General features: G+C 36.8%; 1 long non-coding RNA gene across 2 annotated transcripts in view; it reads left to right on the forward strand.

The window, feature by feature from the left end:
- The window catches only part of LOC148189245 (uncharacterized), a 52024-nt gene that overhangs the window by 18400 nt on the left and 15294 nt on the right, over positions 1-18330 (forward strand). For both annotated transcript variants that reach the window (XR_015777099.1, XR_015777098.1), the window contains 2 exons: positions 7943-7994; positions 15094-15188. This is a non-coding gene — a long non-coding RNA (uncharacterized LOC148189245). The remainder of the gene's footprint in view (positions 1-7942; positions 7995-15093; positions 15189-18330) is intronic.

Below are 18330 nucleotides of genomic sequence, written 5' to 3' on the forward strand. Positions count from 1 at the left end.
TAATGAAGAAGTAAATGTTAAAACAGGTCTCAGATATTAACTTTATTCTTTAAAAAGCTGAACATTTTGCTAAATCAGCTGGGCTCTGTCATGTTTTTTACTCAAACGGACATGAATTGTATTTTTCTTTGGGACTAGTGTGAGTCATTTATGGCAACTGAACAGCTGGTTGGAGTGACTCAAAATAAACTGCAGTCCCCATACGAATCACAACAAAGGAACCTTTAAGTCATAAAACCTGAACAAACTGGCTTGATTTCTTTCAAAAACATGGAGAGAAGGCAAGGCTTAAGGCAATTTAAGAGGAATTGACCCAAAAAATAGCATAATCCAAAAAAATTACCTAAAAAAAAAAGGGAAAGTTAAAAAAGAACAAAAAAGCCAAGGAAATGACCACAAAACAGTGATTTATTAATAATGATGATTTTGTAACATACATATATTTATAAACATAGTTTTTTCGTATAGCTGTTTTTGAATCAATAATTTTCTTAATCTACTAGTTTCTTGCACTTTGCTGGACATTTCTTGCCAAGTTGCTGTAGAATTTAGGGGGATATATTGGCAAAAATTGAAAAATATTTATCAGTATGTTCTGTTCAATGTATAATCACCTGAAAGTGAGTATTGCTGTAATTTTGTCACCAAGAATGAGCGATTTATATCTATATATGGAGAGGGTCCTCTCCCAGGCAGTCCGCCATGTTGTTCTGCAGAAGCCCAGAACAGATAAAGCAAAAACTGAGTCCAGATAGCGGCATTTGCGTTTTTGCGTCAGCCACCGTGTTTCTCCTACATGCCTGTCACATGGGAGAAGGTTCAGTTGCAATCTGCAACCCTTACTGCTATAAGCCACTCAATCCTGGATCTTTAAGCCCACAAGGGATGCAGTTTATGCAAAGATTTGGATTTACAGTGAAGTTAAGAATTGAAGCATAAAGCATCCACAAGTTAAAAAAATAGTAAAGCTTTAGGAAGGAAGGAGGGGGAAACGCTCACATAGTTTTTTCTTATTAAAACACAGTTATAATCAGCTGAAAAATAAATAAAATAAATTAAATCAGTGATGTGGGTGTTGATAAAGTCTTTTATGCAGTAAAAGTGTGAGAGAAATCTTATCTTTAAATGCATCTTTTTAAACTTGCATATTCAGTTTGATCCCTCTTCAGTCTGATCCAGTCACACTAAACCTTTGTACATAATGATTTTATACACTGTCAGTTTGTCTTGTTAATTTAACTGATCTGTTGTTACACTGTTGTTGTTTTTTTTAACTCTGCCTTGTAAGACCTTGAGCATTTTGAAAGGCGCCTAAAAATAAACTGTATTATTATTATTATTATTATTATTATTATTATTAAAAAAGAGTCGAGTGTGATTTGAGATTTAAGCAAATAGCTTTGCATCCATCTTCAAAAGCAGTTACATTTCTCCCTACAAAGCAAATACAGTCATTAAAATCATATAACTACAGAGAATGCAGGATACACTATTATTGATGGAAAATACAACTTGATGTGACACACTCACACATGATCTGACATCACACATCCACCTACTACTAACCTTGAAGAAACTCAATAACAAAAAAAAAATCTTTTAAAAGTTAGAAAAACCCGTAAAAAGAAATGTAATTCTTTGCCGGGCCTCCTAAAGGTCAGGTTTCACAGTCTCTGGAAGCACTGCTGAAATCTAAATGCTCTGCAGCACCGTGTCTGCTGATTGCTTTACTCTCTAGGCAATGTCAATTTTGCGAAAGTACTTGCAGATTAAGTCGGCAGGACGTCAAGGGCCCTTGTAGAAGCTGCTGTCTTGTCGTAGCGAAGGGTCCGAAAGCCCTTGTCTATTACCGGAGACACCCCAAGGACAGATGTTTTAGGCTTAGGGGGGTGATGGAGAATAATAGCACATTAGATTCCTAATGTCTCTCGGATGCAGGACTCGGGGGAGACAGAACTCCTGGGTAATCCAAATTCATCTCTCTCCTTTGCTCTGTCTCTCTCCCTCATTTCCTCCTTTACTTGCTTCTCTTTCTTCGAGTTGGGTCCTGTCTGCCTCTTGAGGTGCTGAATCTTAGCCCGAAGCTACAAGCTTACACAGTCCATTCATCAAAAGCATGACCCCTCTCCAGTGAGGGACAGGATGCTATGGACTAATGAACTCAGTGCGTGGTATGTGTGTCATATCTCTACATGTACATAAGGGAGGAATCCTTTATTTGTTACAGGCCATCGCAACACATTAAACACATAGGCATCATACTTCAACACAAAGAGGAGAGTCCACCTCTGTCTGGTGTGTTTGTCCTTGTGTTGGGTGTGAAATTAGTCCACAAAAATAGTTATGTTATGTAGTTAGTGTGATAGTTATGTCTTAACCCTTTGAAACCTGGGAAATTTGCCTTGATTTCTTTCAAAATCATTGGAAGAAGAAATGATCCAAAAACTAGCAAGATATTAGTGAAAAGTACCAAAAATACCTGTAAATTTGCCAAAAAAAAAGGGGGGGGGGGCAGCAACTGACCTGAAAAAAGTGCTTAATAAAAAAATAAAATAATTATAAATATATTATGTTAAATAGAAATATAGTTTTCTTGACATTTTTACTTGCTTTTTTCACATAATTATTTCTAACTCTACCAATTTTGTGCAATTTGCGGGACATTTCATGACAAGTTGCTCATTGCCTTTTTTCTCATGTTTCTGAGAGAGATCAAACAAATTTGCAAACGGTTCAAAAGTGTCTGAACGCAGCACAAGAAAATTGATGATGATCCAGGTTTTAAATGGTTAATGGCCAAAAGTATCAGATAAACCTATATGTTTTAGTGTGAAAAAGCTCCAGCAGGGACAGAACTTTTGTCATTTTCCAACTCTTTTTTCCTACAAGGTCTTTCAGCGTGGTAAATATATTGCCATAAAGCTAATATGTAATGAACAGCACTGTGGTAACATTCCCCTCTGGAGTTTTTTATTGTCATACATCATATGTAAATTGGGGATAAAGGGATTTTCATTTTTTTGTGCTGGCGTGAATGTACTAAACACATGCTCGTGATATGAAATCCCTGCCCCCACTCCCCTTTGCTCACCACCAGTGTGGAGCCCCCACCCCCATCTTCCAACCCCAGGCCAAGGGTACACCTTGATGAGTGAAGAGGGAGGCTAATTCAGTCCTCCGGCTTAATTAATCCTATGTCTTATTTGATGAATGGCTCCCAAATTGTGCTGTAATAGTGGTATTTTTTCGTGCAGGGGGCTAAGTGTTGACACGAAGCTAGGAGAAAGTCAAAGTCGGGACTTCCGAGAGGCTCGACTTGGGGCTTTGTTTGCAAAGTTGTAGTCCTCTGTGGACAGTTTAAGCCCTGTCCTCTGACGTCAGGCCAGCTGCAGAGTGATGATGTGCTGCAGGGAACGTGTGGATTTCTCCTCGCTAAGATCACTATAGGAGTCCACCGCCTTTGTCTCACGCTGGGTTTGTCAGTTTTGACAAACATGATTTGTTGTCTGTAAATACACACAGCGACGCTCTTTTTCTTCTACATGAATATCTGCCTCAGGGGGGCAACACATTACAATGATGAATCCCATGTTTGACTTTCTAATGAGAGGTGCCTAAACTATTGAAAACCAACACTTTTTCTTTATAACGAATCTAAATGTGATGCTAAATTGTCAGCAACTCAGTTGTTTGACCAAGGTTATAGCTGATCCCAGGCCCGATTCTAGACTGCTTTAAATGGCGTAGGAGATGTTGGTGGGTAATATGAATTATTCTTTAGGCATGCATACTGAACTGTTTCATGTTTTTTATCCAAAGCTTTCTAATAAACAAGCTCAATTTTGTCCCCTTTTATATACTGATACTCAACTTATGGCCCACTGGTCAAATCTGGCCCCCATAGGGTCAAAGGTGGCCGCCTAATAATTTTCTAATTCGCAGTAAAAATAATTGATTCACAGTGGGAATTGTTTCTGTAGTTTGAGTACAAGTATTAGAGTTTGTTTATCGAAAAAGTACCAGTGGAGGATCCCCCACGAAAAGTCCTAAAATCAGAGAAAGGTCCTAAAATTTCAGAAAGGTCATAAAATGCTTGAAATGGCCTAAAATACGAGAAATATCTGGAAATGGCCTAAAATACGAGAAATATCTGAAAATGTCCAAAAATCTTAGAAATGTACTAAAATCCTACAAATTTCCTAAAATCCAAGAAACATCCTAAAATCCTTGAAATGCCCTAAAATTCGACACAGTTTCTGAGAGAAATTTGCGAAAGTTCTAAAAATATCCTAAAACCCTAGAAACCTTGCTAAATCTGAGAAATGTCCTAAAATCTTAAAATGTCCTTAAATCCTACAAATATGTTAGGGCAAGTTAAGTTTTCTTGCTTAAGTGACAGCAACTGCTCAAAGTGAGAATTTTATGGGGCTTATCTCAGGGAGTGGTGTTAGTGAGGTACATGCAGATTTTTTTGGGGGAGCCAGTTCTCATACCTAGAATCGGCCTTGGATGAACCTGAGACATGCCATATGTCTGCTTAGAAGTAAATTTTATTGAACAATTTTACAATTATAGGCCCAGCACGACAATAACAATTATTGTGATATGTAAACAATTTTTTTTCTTTGTTGTAAACGTGCCGTCAGACCATATGATATCAGTCCGCCCTCAGATTCAGGATGCCTGCTTTTGCCCCGTTTAATATGAATCTTTTAGTCACAAAGGCTTCTGCTTTAAGTATGCATTGTCCTAACAGTGGTAGCACTTAAAACTAACGATGTCATAAATTTTTCTGCCTAATGTGGCAGGCGTAAAAGGGAGCTTTGGCGGGTGGGGTGAGGGTCTGGTGATTTGAGAGGAAGGATGATGAGATTCGGTGGCCTAGCCCAAGCAATGAACTTGATTAAACTAATCTCATCTCTATCAAAGCATCACTCTGATCCCCCTTGTCCCATTATTCATGGCAATGGGATAATTACACTGAGATGCATGGGGCCAGACAGACAGCACAGTGACACGGGGGCCCTCAGACCCTGGGCTATGCCTCCACTACTATGTGGCCTGTTCATTTTAAACACAGATTAATTATGGTCAATGGGATGGTTCACATCTGTCACTCTTAGTGAGAAAAATGGAAATGATTGCCCTCAAGATGATAAAGGATGTATATTAAGTCATCTGCTTGTTGGAGGTTCAGTAGGGATGAATACAATCAGCATTTTGATTTTGACATCAGGACCATGAGTGTCAAAATAATGTGGAAAAACGGCAGCAGTAGATGTGATAATGTCAATGTTTACAGCCGTTGTAAGCCAGAAAACCCACAACCCTGTCTCCGAAGACCAAAGTATGCAGAGATAATGACAACTAATATTTCGTGCACCTGAACATACTTTGTGCACCTGTGTGTGTATATATATCTACAGTTCTTTTTCTTCTGAGGTTAGATGTGAACAAATTTTAACTGAAAATGCCAGATCTAAATTCATATGTATTAGGTCAATTAAATACAACAGGTAGTGTTGCAGTAGTATCAGATATTTTTTTTACCATACAATCCTCTTTGAAAATATCAAAGTTTTACATATCCTGGTATTAAACTATTATTATTTTATTATTATTATTATTATTATTATTATTATTATTATTATTATTATTATTATTATTATTATTATTATTATTATTATTATATCAATTACATTGATCATTACATTTCTGGTTAATTTCCTGATTAATTTCCCAAAAGTTTGTGACTTTAGAGTCAGGAATTTGGGAATTTTTTTGCACAATTTCACTTTAAAAAGTGTACCTTTTTTGCCCGATATAAGACAGCATTGTCAATTTTTTACACTCTGACATTGCGTCCACTTCATGGACATATTATGAGACAATGGGCCCCTGGGCACAGACATGCAGAGGGCCCCTCCACCTTCCATACAGGAGCAAGACACACAGATTTTAAATTGTTGGGCCTTTTTTTTATATTTTGCATTTAGTAGTTACAACTCTCTGTGGTATTGTGTCTCTTTTAGTGATTCTGTGTCTCCTTGTAGGTCAGTTTGCATCTCTTTATGGTCGCTTTGCATCTCTTTGTGGTCATTTTGTATCTCTTTGTAGTCAATTTGCATCTCTTTATGGTCCCTTTGCATATCTTTGTTGTCATTTTGTGTCTCTTTGTAGTCAAAAAGGTAGGTCTTATGGCATGTTTCGGTTAAATGATGCCCAGATGATTGAGTTGTAATGAGACTGTTTTATGGATTATTTTAGCTTACTCTAGTGTGCTACAAAATGCTTCAAATCACTTCTCTGAAAAAATGACACAAACCATGCGAGAAACATGTGAGAACCATGAGAAATATGAGCTCCAGCATTACATGTTTAGCAGCTTTTAAAGAGAATCCCAATGCAATTGTATTTCTTAATTGTTACTTGTGTCTACAGTGTGTAAAAAATGTAAGTCCTACATTGAAAAGACAACAACATTTATTTAGTTTTATTTCAAACTTCATTTGGGGTCATTTTTGACTCCGAGCGTGCAGAATGATAATATCTATGTTTATGCTGCTAAAGCATGCTTCAATATATTAAACAAAAATCCTGTGATTCTACATACAAATATTTTCCTTTTCAAGTAAAATGTTTTTAAATTAATAATACATAAATAATTGAGTAATGCAATATTTATGTAATCAACTCAGAGGTGTTTGTGGTACAGCGCCAACGCCTACACACATCAGTAGTTTATACTGTGTGCAATCTTTTCAGGCACTTAGATTCACTTCCTCTGAGTGCCTTTTTTATTTATGGAGAGTGTAATAAAAAATAAAAAATTAAAAAAACAAGTGAGACCTTTTCCTTTACTTCAAAATAAATATAACCCAGAGCAGCTTAATTGCACAGAGTGTGTTTTAACAGGTTTTGTGTCTTTATTTTAGTTTTTGTTTGGATGGCTGCGTCAAACACACAACGATTCATTTTTGTTCAGCATGTAGTGAGAGGTGATTTTACTATGTTTAGGGTCCCCCGGGTGTACACACACACACACACACACACACACACACACACACACACACACACACACACACACACACACACACACACACACACACACACACACACACACACACACACACACTGAGTTCCGTACACCCCCAAGGGACTCCTGCGGGACAACAGGGAGGGCTGAATAGACACAAGCAACAGACACCCAGCCACTGTAATTGTCTCCTGGAGTGGTGTATGCAGTCAGTGAGCTCTGTTCTGCCTCGGTCAGAGCTGTGTGGCCCTCAGTGCTCGTCTGGAGGTTGTTTTTACCACCACAATGATTGGGCTTCTTCCCCCTGCAAGCCCTTAGGATGTTTTTCTCCAGTTCAGCCTTTCAACTGTGTCCCAGAGGACCAACATCAAGTCACTGACAAGTGACCATACCACTTGAAACTAACAAGATTACTGGCTGCACAGTGCACTGGCATTCATTTTCCATCTTGCTTATTTTTGAAGTCTCCATTACCTGAGAAGACATTGTTTTGTGGTTAGAATACAGATCAAAACCCGCTCCACAACAAGATGCGACTGTAAAATAAAGGTTTATTATAATAAACAGGCCATGCCCAGATGTGTGCAGACATGTTTATTCTCTTCTTCAGGGGTTTATGTATTGAATTAAAAGTGCATATTAATTAACACCCCTTTCTTTGTGCAGTAATTCTTTCTATTTGGATTTGGTCCAGCACAGTAAACATGCTCTCAGATGCAAATGTTTATTGCCGTGTTGTTTGTAATAGTCACCTTTCATTGAACCAGCATTTTACATGCTGTGACACAACAGTTATAGATTGCACATTAGGAATATTTTAACTACAGGAATTGAAACTTAAATGAGAAGTATACTTTTAATACAACATAAGTTTATTTTATAATTCCTATTGTCTGTTTCACTCAGGAGTTCTGGACACATGGCAGCATCACCAGAGGCTACTGGGACAGATGATAAGGTGAGTTGTAAACATATCACAGTTTTTACATTTTTTTTAACAGTTCATTCAGAAGTATACAGCATATTAATTGAAATTATTTCATTGTTCCATACTTCCTACACAGAGACAGGGATAGGCTTTAAGGGTAAACTTTAAGCTTTGTCCGTTTAGCAATTTGCCTCCCTGTATTTACATTTTTTGGCACTGTATCTGTGACATATACATACATCACCACACACTCCTAGCTGTTCATAAAGGTTGAGAAAATACAAGTTTCAGATGACTTAAATACAAGTCAAATCTTAACTTAAACATTAAAATTAGTTACTTGGCTTACTTGTCTTGATTAAGGACAGGTTTTGCATTGCAGAGATACACTACTTCTGCGTTTGACAGGCAGTTTACCGGCATGTCTTCCATTACAGATTTGCGCAAAATTAAGCAATATTTTCAAAATGTCGATAAAACATTACGTTGTGTGTGACTTTTCCTCTTGTGATAACATTACAAGAAGCATGGCGATGGATGTTCAAAACATTAGCAAGTTTATTTCTATTGCAGCCGCAACACTAGACGTCATTATTTACAATCCAAGGGCATGTAGGCGTGTTATGTGAGCGATAATAGAAAGGCAAGCCCCTTATAGGTGGGAGCTTTGAATCTAATATTGCCGTATAATTTCTTTGTCTTGTATCAGCAAATCTCAGTCTCTTCCTCTATTTACACATACTGCACCATGTTTTTTAGAATGTCACGTGACTCTTTGTTGTATATCATGTGACCTAGATATTATCAAAAAACGAGGGGAAAATGTCCATATATTTATAATTCTCTTAATCATATCTTTACAATTATGTTACAGGAAATAAAGAAAAAAACCCATTTCTTTAGCACTTTCTTGTGGTCATTTTCTTTTTTTTTCCTTTTGCTCATTTTCGGGTAATTTTGTTTTTTTTAAACTTTCTTTTTTTTTTCCGCTTCACTAAATTCTTGCTAATTTTTGGCCCATTTGTTGCTTAGTTGTTTGTTGCCCTCTACCTATGTTTTTGAAAGAAATCAAGCCAATATACTCAGGTCACAAAGGGTTAAGTAAGGGATGTGAGTACTTCTCCTGTCACTGCCTCTATATGTGATTTATTCTTTTAAAATGAATTTACCAGCTAAATCCCAGACATTGTGATGTTTTACAGCACTTTAGGCACATTGCATAAAAACCCACAAAAGTCCCATCACCGGAAAAGTGTGCCATTTCTATATTCATTCCATATTCCAAACAAGAGCAACAAACTCTCCTTCAGTAACAAGATGAGGGCTATGTATGATTAGCTCCACCTCAGCTATAACAGCACATATGCTTTTTTTTGGCTGGTTAAGTGTGCTGTACACATTTTTACTTAGATCATGTCTTAAGTAAATCAATATGTCTGTCAAGCATGGCCATTAACAGCAGTGTCCTTTCATTCCCTTTTTCTCCATCAAACCACACTAATCCTGATTTACACAGTTTAAAACCTTGGCCACATCCCTTACCTTCCAAGGAGATAGGGTAATTAAATTGGTACTTTTTACAAGTCGTACTCAATAAATCTGAATAAATTAACAAGGCATTACTAAGACTGCTACATTAAATTTGCATAGTGTGTTTAATGAATATGCAACTGCAAGTGAAAAGGTCTGCTACTGTGAACTCTTGAAATTAGCATAACTACTTCCAGCATGTTTCTTAAATAATGCTCTCATTTGCACATCACTGAGTAGGCTAATTCTAACTTCAGTCAGTGTAGCCTCATAATTAAGACTCTTGCTTTAATTTTTAATGAAGTTTATGTTACATCAATCCTGACAGTAATGAGAGGGACATGGAAACAAAAAGGCTGCTAATAATTAAATTCACCAACCAGTTTGAGGCGTAGTAATTCCTGAGGAGAAATTACATGACTAATTATTAATTTGATATTCATACCATTCCATGGGTAGACTCACATAACTGCTCATGCTGGTGCCAGTTATGCTGAAATGCAAAATGCCTTTTCACTGCCCCCGTGACTGGGAGGTCTCACATGGATTTTAGTGCACAATTAATCATGTTGACACTCACGATTAAATGCTTTTTTATTGGTCTCGATTTATTAGGCCATATTACCTGAGTTGGTTTTAACGCCTGTTGAAGTCTGTCAGTGAGATGAGCACATAAACTGAGTAATGATTGAATAACGGTGCTGATTTGAGAGCAGTTCAGTACGGGAGCTGACTTTCAGCACTTTGATTGAACCATGAAAATACTAACTTTAAAGAAGACTGTCTCTCCCTCCCAGTCATGGCTGTTAACTTTCAGCATTAAGAAGTTTGCTTAAATATTCCAAGACTGTTTGTACAAGACTACGTGACTTACAACTTTCAGAAAACTTTGCACATCAAGAAGGTAAGAAAAAAAAATACTAGTCCAAAATGCCTCAATAAAGAAACTGAGACCTAAAATGTTAACCTTTATTTTCTGTTTTTTTATTTATTGCTCCGTTTTCTGTTACTTTTTTGGTTAGAATTTTGGGATTTATTCTACTAATTTTCTCCCACCTGTTGGCCTAGAATGAGAAAAAAAATGAAATGAGAACGCACAAAAAAAAGTGCATTTTGAACTAGAGAAAATGTAATGGGTACAGCATAGGCTTTATTTACATGAAAATTATTAACCAGGATACCAGCAGGTGCATTTCTGTATTCCAACTAATATGCTCAATGAGTGATCGAATATTACAAATATTAACAAAGAAACCAAACTTGCACAAACTGCAAAACCTGACAGAAAACTAGATCCAGGTCTCAACAATGAACATCATTAACACTTACCCACTTGCCCAATGCATGTAAACTCTGAGTTGGCTCATGCAGTAGTCTGTTCAGGCAAGTGAAGGAAGGTAGTCTCCGCACATCACGTATAGGTGAAAGGCTACTGAAAAAACATTGTACATGTGAAAAAAAAGATAACGCCTGCACACTTACTCCATGCCAGACAGTTTTATTCAAGATAATGTTTCAATATACTTGGATCCTTGTCAGGTGTTTGAAAAGATGAAACCTCACCTATTGGGCTTATCAGTTCTACAGTGACAGGTGTGGTTAATCATCACCACTCAGGGTGGTAAAAAGATTGAAAATCAACATTAAACTAATCACATAGAAAACAGAAAAAGTACATAAGAAGGGAAAAACAGTGATATCAAAGCCAATTACAAAACAAAGATTTTTCAGTGGCTAAAAACAAATCTAGATTTTTTTTTTATATTAAATTTCATCTTTATATCAAAATACTTTATATTTTGTGCACAGGAATTACCTTTTCCCTCATGGTCCGGCAAGTGAAAAATAAATGTGATGTCTAACTTTAATGTAACATTAACTAGGGGTTCTGCCAATTTTATCACTGAAGCAGAGCTTTTCCAGCTTAGCTGCATGCCTATGGTTCACCACCAATCATGGAACAGCATGTGGGGCAATTGTATCAGTGTGTCCATGGCTACTGGGTGTCTGTGGCTTTTGCTGTTTTCCTTTAGCTACGGTGTGCGGCAGTTTGTATGATTAAATATGTATATATATATGTGTGTGTGTGTGTGTGTGTTAGGTATGTTAAAATACAATAAAAGTGGACAGGCAGGATACAAATTGTGGAAACATATGCAGAGGTTGTAGTTTAGTGTCAAGACTGTTAAGTGGATTAGTAAGAGATATGCAGTATTTGTCAGATAAAAAAAAAAAACAGCCTTTCAAAGAGAAAGTGGACAAATTTTTACCTACCCTCCAAATTTCCTGGGGATTTTTTTGAGATCAAAACATGATTTCAGTGTGTTAAAACATACTGTGTAATTATCAACAGCTATATGAAAGAGATGTAGTGAGAAACAGAGATACTTTTGATCAAAATTGTTCTACATGCAGATCCTCTCATCTTAGTTGTCAAGACAACTGGATATTCAGCTGAAAGTTAATTATTTGGGATTGTAATAGCTTTGGTTTAGGCAGGGGAACTGAACATTTCCCCAGCTGATAAGGCTGTTAATACTCCGTCTGTGCCTACAGTAGCTGTGACCAATAAAGATTTCTCCCGGCATGCAGCGGCACTTGACATTTCATTGGATTCTTCCTGCGCTTTTTCCATCAGTGCATTATAATAGCGCAAACCTCAACTCCACATTAAATTTGTTTGATAGAAATGTAATTGCATTCTTTTGTGTGCATGCAGTCTGTGTGTATTTCCCATCTGTAATTCAAATGCTTTGTCACACGTGGAGTACTTGCTCCTAAACAGGTCAGAGTCAACAACATTATTTTCAAGTGCAGCCCCTTAAGGGTCTAGTAATCATCACCACAGTTCATCAGCTCTATCTCTACTATCCTTCAAAAATAAAATACATCTTCTCGTATATCAGCCACAACGCTGATTCAAGAACCCTTAATCAACAGGATTTCAGGCACAAAAATACATATTTCTCTCCAGATATTAGCCATGCTTTCCAAGGTCTTTGGCCGCCAGCTAGGGGTTGCATCCTCACACTGACAGTGTCAAAGCAGTCTGGTGGAATAATGACGCTGAGTCTGCACTGTGCTCCTCCTAATGAGCATGCTTTTATAGATGCACAAATATTCAAGCCTCGCCTTAATTAATATGACAAAATCCTTCCACGGGGTTGTTTCCTGTGCCCTTTTGATTAGTTGTGGATTAACAGGACCTTTATGTTTTCCTCACTGCACTTGTGTTTTCAGCGCAGGTTAGCTCCCCTATTACTAAACAAATGAATTAGTGCCTGGAAATGTGTCATGCATATTACCTTTCAGCAGGAGGCACATTGAGCTGGTCAACCATAAAGGGGCAGTGCAAAGCGTACCACGCAACATCGCTTGTTTGCATTTCTCTTTAAAGCTCTTTGTGATTTACTGGGAGGCTTGTTTATGCTTAGCAATGCAAATGCAAGTCTTACAGCAGCATATATCACACACCAATTAAAATATATCAATAGAGGTGGCACTTGGTGATTGGTCATTGTGTTAGTCTCCCAGCAGCAAAGGACTGAGCGCTGCCTTGGTGGCTGCAGCCCTGTCTTGTAAAATGCAAACACTCAGGGCCGGTCCTAGATTGTTGGGGGCCCGAAGCAGGATTTGATTTGTGGGCCACCCTCATTGTGACATGTTGCCATTTCATATGGCACTGATTGTGTATTGTAAATATTAGTTTAAACATACATGATATACAAATAAGCATATAAAGGCAACGCCATCTTTAACCCTTTGAAACCTGGGCAAAGTTTCTTTATTTCTTTTAAAACATGGAATGAGGGCAATAAGCAACTTAAGAAATGACCAAAAAAAAAAGTAAAAGAAAACTACAATAAAATTATCTGAAAATTAACAAAAATGAGATGTAAAAAGTAAAAAAAAAAACCCAACAACAACTAAAAACACCAAAATTACCTCTAAAAGTGCTGAAAAATTGTAATAACCATTTAAAATAATTTTAAATATATAAATGTATTATAATAGGAAATATTGTTTTCTGGATATTTTGCCCTTGAATTTTTAGAAATAATTTTCTAAATCGGTTAAATTCTTGCAATTTGCACAACACTTCTTGCAAAATTTTCAAAAGAAAATCAAATCAATTAGCTCAAATGTAATAAATACTTGTGAAAGGTGTCTAAACATAGCACAAGAAAAGTGATGCTGATTTGGGTTTCAAAGACTACAATAAATACAGTATTGTGACTTGCTCCATAATTTTTAGTCACCCTGACACACATTTTAGTTTGTACACATTATGAAAGAGGAGATTCTTTGCTTCTTTGCTTAATTATATTTGTAGTTTTTGTACTTCAAATATAAAGCAAAATATGTCACATTACATAATGACCGTCATCTGGCCATAATTCTGAGAAAAGGGCCTTTAAAGTTAGTAGTAGAAACTCATTGGCCTTCCAAAGTGTGAGCGTATGCTGTCTCCTGTGGGGAAAATTACACAGAAAAGCTTGGAGATACTTTTATTTTGTAGCCAGCAAGATAGAGAAAACAAGCATACCCAACAACACAGTGTAGTAAGATGAGAAAATACTGTTTCTGTTGGAAGTATTATGGTCCATTTCACAAACAAAGTTAGCAAACACAGTTAGCAATGGACTTCACATAACAATATTCACAATTTAGAGTAATTTTATGAAAACCCTTTTAATTCCTTTAATCATCAGACCCTTATAGAATAAAGGAATAAATAATCTAGACAGGGACACATATTCAGACTTTATGACACCTTCAGATGTAGGGAGTCACTTTTTTTCCATCTCTTTTGTTTATCATGCTGGTAAATCAGAAAATAATTGTACTTTGGGGCTCATGGTTTTTGTAAATTGAACAGAACAATTGAATTGTAGAGAATCTATTCAAGCTAGCAATGTGTAGCCACTTTAAAATTTTCACTGGCCTCCGTGTCTCAACAGGTTACTAACCCTGTTTTCCGGCGCGTTTGTGATGATCAACATTACAAACCCCAGGAACAATCAATCTGAAAACAGTATGCACCGTTTTGCTTTGGTTTCTGGGTTGATTGACATTTGAGTTTTCTCTCGTGTTTGTGGGTGTGTCAGAAGCGTTACCCAATCAAGAGACGCTGTAAAATGGGTCAGGCATTTGAAAAAAAAGCAGGGGACTTTTGTTTTTAATTTTGGCAGAGGTGAGGGACATACAACTTGAAAATGTAGTATTTTATATTTGTTTTAAATAAAGAAGCCACGCCCCCGCTACCCCCCTCTTCTAAAGTACAGTCCCACGACCCCAGCAAAGAAGCTAAGTGATATACTGCTGTGGATGGGGCGGCAGCAAATCATATTTTAGCCATCAAAAACACAAAACAAAAAAAAACAATATAATTTTAAGTGTACACTATATATAAATATTATATAATAAATATTTTTCTTCTACAACAGTTGACAAAGGCAGCGGTAGAGCAGTGTACGATTCAGTGTAGTAAATTTTTCCCAGTGGAGTCTGGTGTTTTTGTGTTTTTGATTTAACAGCTTCAATCCCTGTCGGTAAGGGCTGTTTTATGGCAAGTTAACTGATATTGTTTTTTTTGTAGGTGGTTGGCGGTGTTTGGTTCAGCCATTCTGGGCTACTGTAGAATCAACATGGCGGACGCTGTGGAAGAGGACCCCCTAAACAGCTCATTCTAAGGTAACAAAAACACAATGATTCTTAGTTTCAGGTGATCATAAACTCATGAAAACATAGCTATGAGTATAAACTGAATTTCTGCCAATAGATGCCCCTAAATCCTACACACAGGACATTTAAAACAACCAACCAACATTTGCCTCTAAAATAAAAGCCACCTTAGAGATCAGATCAGGTCAGACAGCCCAATTTAAGCATTCAATTTTGTCTCTCTTTTGCTTTGACAACTGGATGTCCACACACAGATTACTTTAGCAAACTTTTTTATTAAAATTTCCTGTGATCTTTTAATTCCATTACCTTCCCCGTGGGTGTCCCCGGCATCAGCCGTGTGTTTTTGTTTACGTGTGTTGTAAACACTCCTGTATTGTTATTGTGTATTGTGTTGTTCTGGTCTTTGGCTGTGTTAGCCACATCCTTGGAGACCAGGCATTTCCCTGATGTATAAGATAAAAGCCAGAACAAAATGCCCCTCATTTGGTCCCAGTTGGTTAAGCGTGTTCTGATCACTGCCAAGGTCTGGATGAACATGAGCCACACAAAGGACCGTGCCTTCCAACCACACAAGCTCACAATGAAAAAAATAAAAAAAGGGTTTTGCCTCATTTAGACGTCTTACACGCAAACCCCCAAAGGAGAGACGTGTTGGTGGCGTTGCTGAGGACATGTCTAACAAACAACATTGTCAACTTTCTTTGAATTGATCCCACAGTTCAAAGCTTTTTATCCTCCACCATCCCATACTTAACAAACTTGTAATTAATGAGGCAAACAGTCAAAGTGAATCAGTGTTTTTCACCATTCATCCACCATGAAAAGATAATAGAAACACAAAGGGAGAGGTGAAGGGGTTAAGGTTAAACTGACAACACTGACCTCATCTTAAAGTGAATCAATATATTGATTCATTTATACTCCTCAGTTAACATGTTAGCTGTCATCGGGATGTGTTGTTTATCTGTGTTTAATTGCAAAGGAACTTTAAAAGCCTCTTGAACTAGAAATTTTTGGTTCTAAAAATGTTCTGAGAATGATACAATGTAATAAGGGTTGACAGATTTATCGGCCTTGCCAATTATTGGAGCTGACATTTGGCATTTTGCAGGTTATTTGTTTCAGCCATTTATTTTAATGATCACCAACAATATTTATAAATTAAAAAGTGCAAATAAAGCATCAGCATGGAAGGAACTTTTATTTTGTAAAACCTCAGCGAGCTAATTCTATGTATTAATTTTTATTCAAATGTTCACGTGTCTTTATAAAACAACAAAAAACTGCTGGAAACTTCCCTATATGATGTTGAAAGTTTCAGTTTTGATTAAACATTTGCTAAAGGCATTTGAGGTTTTGTTTTACTCCATATTCTAAATATTGACATAAATGTTTAAATTTTTATTGTAAATTCATATCGCTTCCAAATATCAGTTATCAGTCTCATTAACTACTAATAATCGGTATCGGTCAACTCCTACAATGCAATCTATGTGATCTTTTAGTAATATTTTCAGCAGAAAGTTTTCATTTAGTTCCCAGAATGTTCTTCCTAAATGTAGGGGTAACATTCTCCAGCTGAGCCACAGAGGAGCAGTAAGAGTTTCTTTCTCAATCTTTCTTTCTCTGCTCTCACACACAGACGGTGTGGCTTTTTGTGCCTCAGGGTTATTGGATATTAGTATTGATATTAGGCCTTTTGTCCCCGTCGAATGCTAACACATTCTCCATAAACATCAAAAAATGTTAACATTTTTTGTTAACATATCACATTACATTACATTTTCATAAAAAAATTGTCTGTAATCTCAGGCCTCAATAACAAGTTCTGCATGTTGCTTTGAAAATGTTCTTTCTTTGTTCCCATGTTGTTCTCTTAACATTGTGGGAATGTTATATAAAGAACATTCCATGATCTATCAGCTCTCAACATCACTAAAACATCCTCAGAATGCAGTTGTAATGTTACATCTTAGTTAACATTTAATCTTACAATAACATTATTTGAAACGATGGACATCCTTAAAACGTTCTTTGAACATTTAGACTAAAATGTTTTCTTTAAAACATTATTGCAACTTGTAGGTAAGGTTAGCCAATGTTGTGGGAACATCTCCTGCTAGCTGGGTCCCTCTCTAAGCTTAGTACACCTCCAATAACATGACTTCATCCTGTGATCATAGTTGTACAGATTCATGCTTATCCACCTCAAAGCCTCGCACCTCATATTTTATCCTCTGTGAAAGGTAACTCTTTGTATGTGACTGAACTATGTTAATTCTTTTTTTTGCATAATACCGCTTTAATCTTTCTGCTTCACGGTGAAAGTTCACTCTTCTGTTGAGTTTGTTGTTAATATATTATGATCTTACAATGCTTAACATTGCATTATTCTCTCATTTCTAACAATATATACAGTAACTGAGAATTATTGTTCATATGAAACTAGTTTATTATGCAGCGATACATAGTGTAGTTGTAAGGGGTTCTGCATTTTCTTCTCAATATTGAAATGGACTGTCATATTGTTATTCGCTTTCCTCCTCTCATCTTTCTGCCCAGCCACTTTCTTTTTCCTCTTTGCTCCTTCCACCCCCTTTTTTTTATATATATATATATATATATATATATATATATATATATATATATATATATATATATATATATATATCTGTCAGCTGGCTAAGTATCATGCGTAGTTTAATAGGATGATTTGTTGTTACGGAGTCATCTGTCACCAAAAGCCAAATGATGAAATGAGAGTGTGAGCGGCACTGTCTTGTCTGTAATGAATTATGCAGCAGGTCAGGGGCCTCTGTTTTGGTTACAGTCGACAGCACAAACACGGACCTCAGGTAGTACACTCATCAGTCGTGCTGTTTCTAACCATATGGAGTCAATGAACTGACACAGCCCTCCTACACACACACACACACACACACACACACACACACACACACACACTCACACACACGCACACACACACATGCACATGCTTCACATGCACACACACACGCACATGCTTCACATGCACACACACACACATATGCGCCTGCAGATAGTCTCTAGCAATACAGATAGATACAGTACCATCTGTATTTCTAAGGTACAGGATAGATAGATATGTTTTACATTGTCCAAAATTGTC

Source organism: Plectropomus leopardus, chromosome 7 (assembly GCF_026936395.1).
Source record: "Plectropomus leopardus strain MGB_pleo_1.0 chromosome 7, ASM2693639v1, whole genome shotgun sequence".
Lineage (NCBI taxonomy): Eukaryota > Metazoa > Chordata > Actinopteri > Perciformes > Serranidae > Plectropomus > Plectropomus leopardus.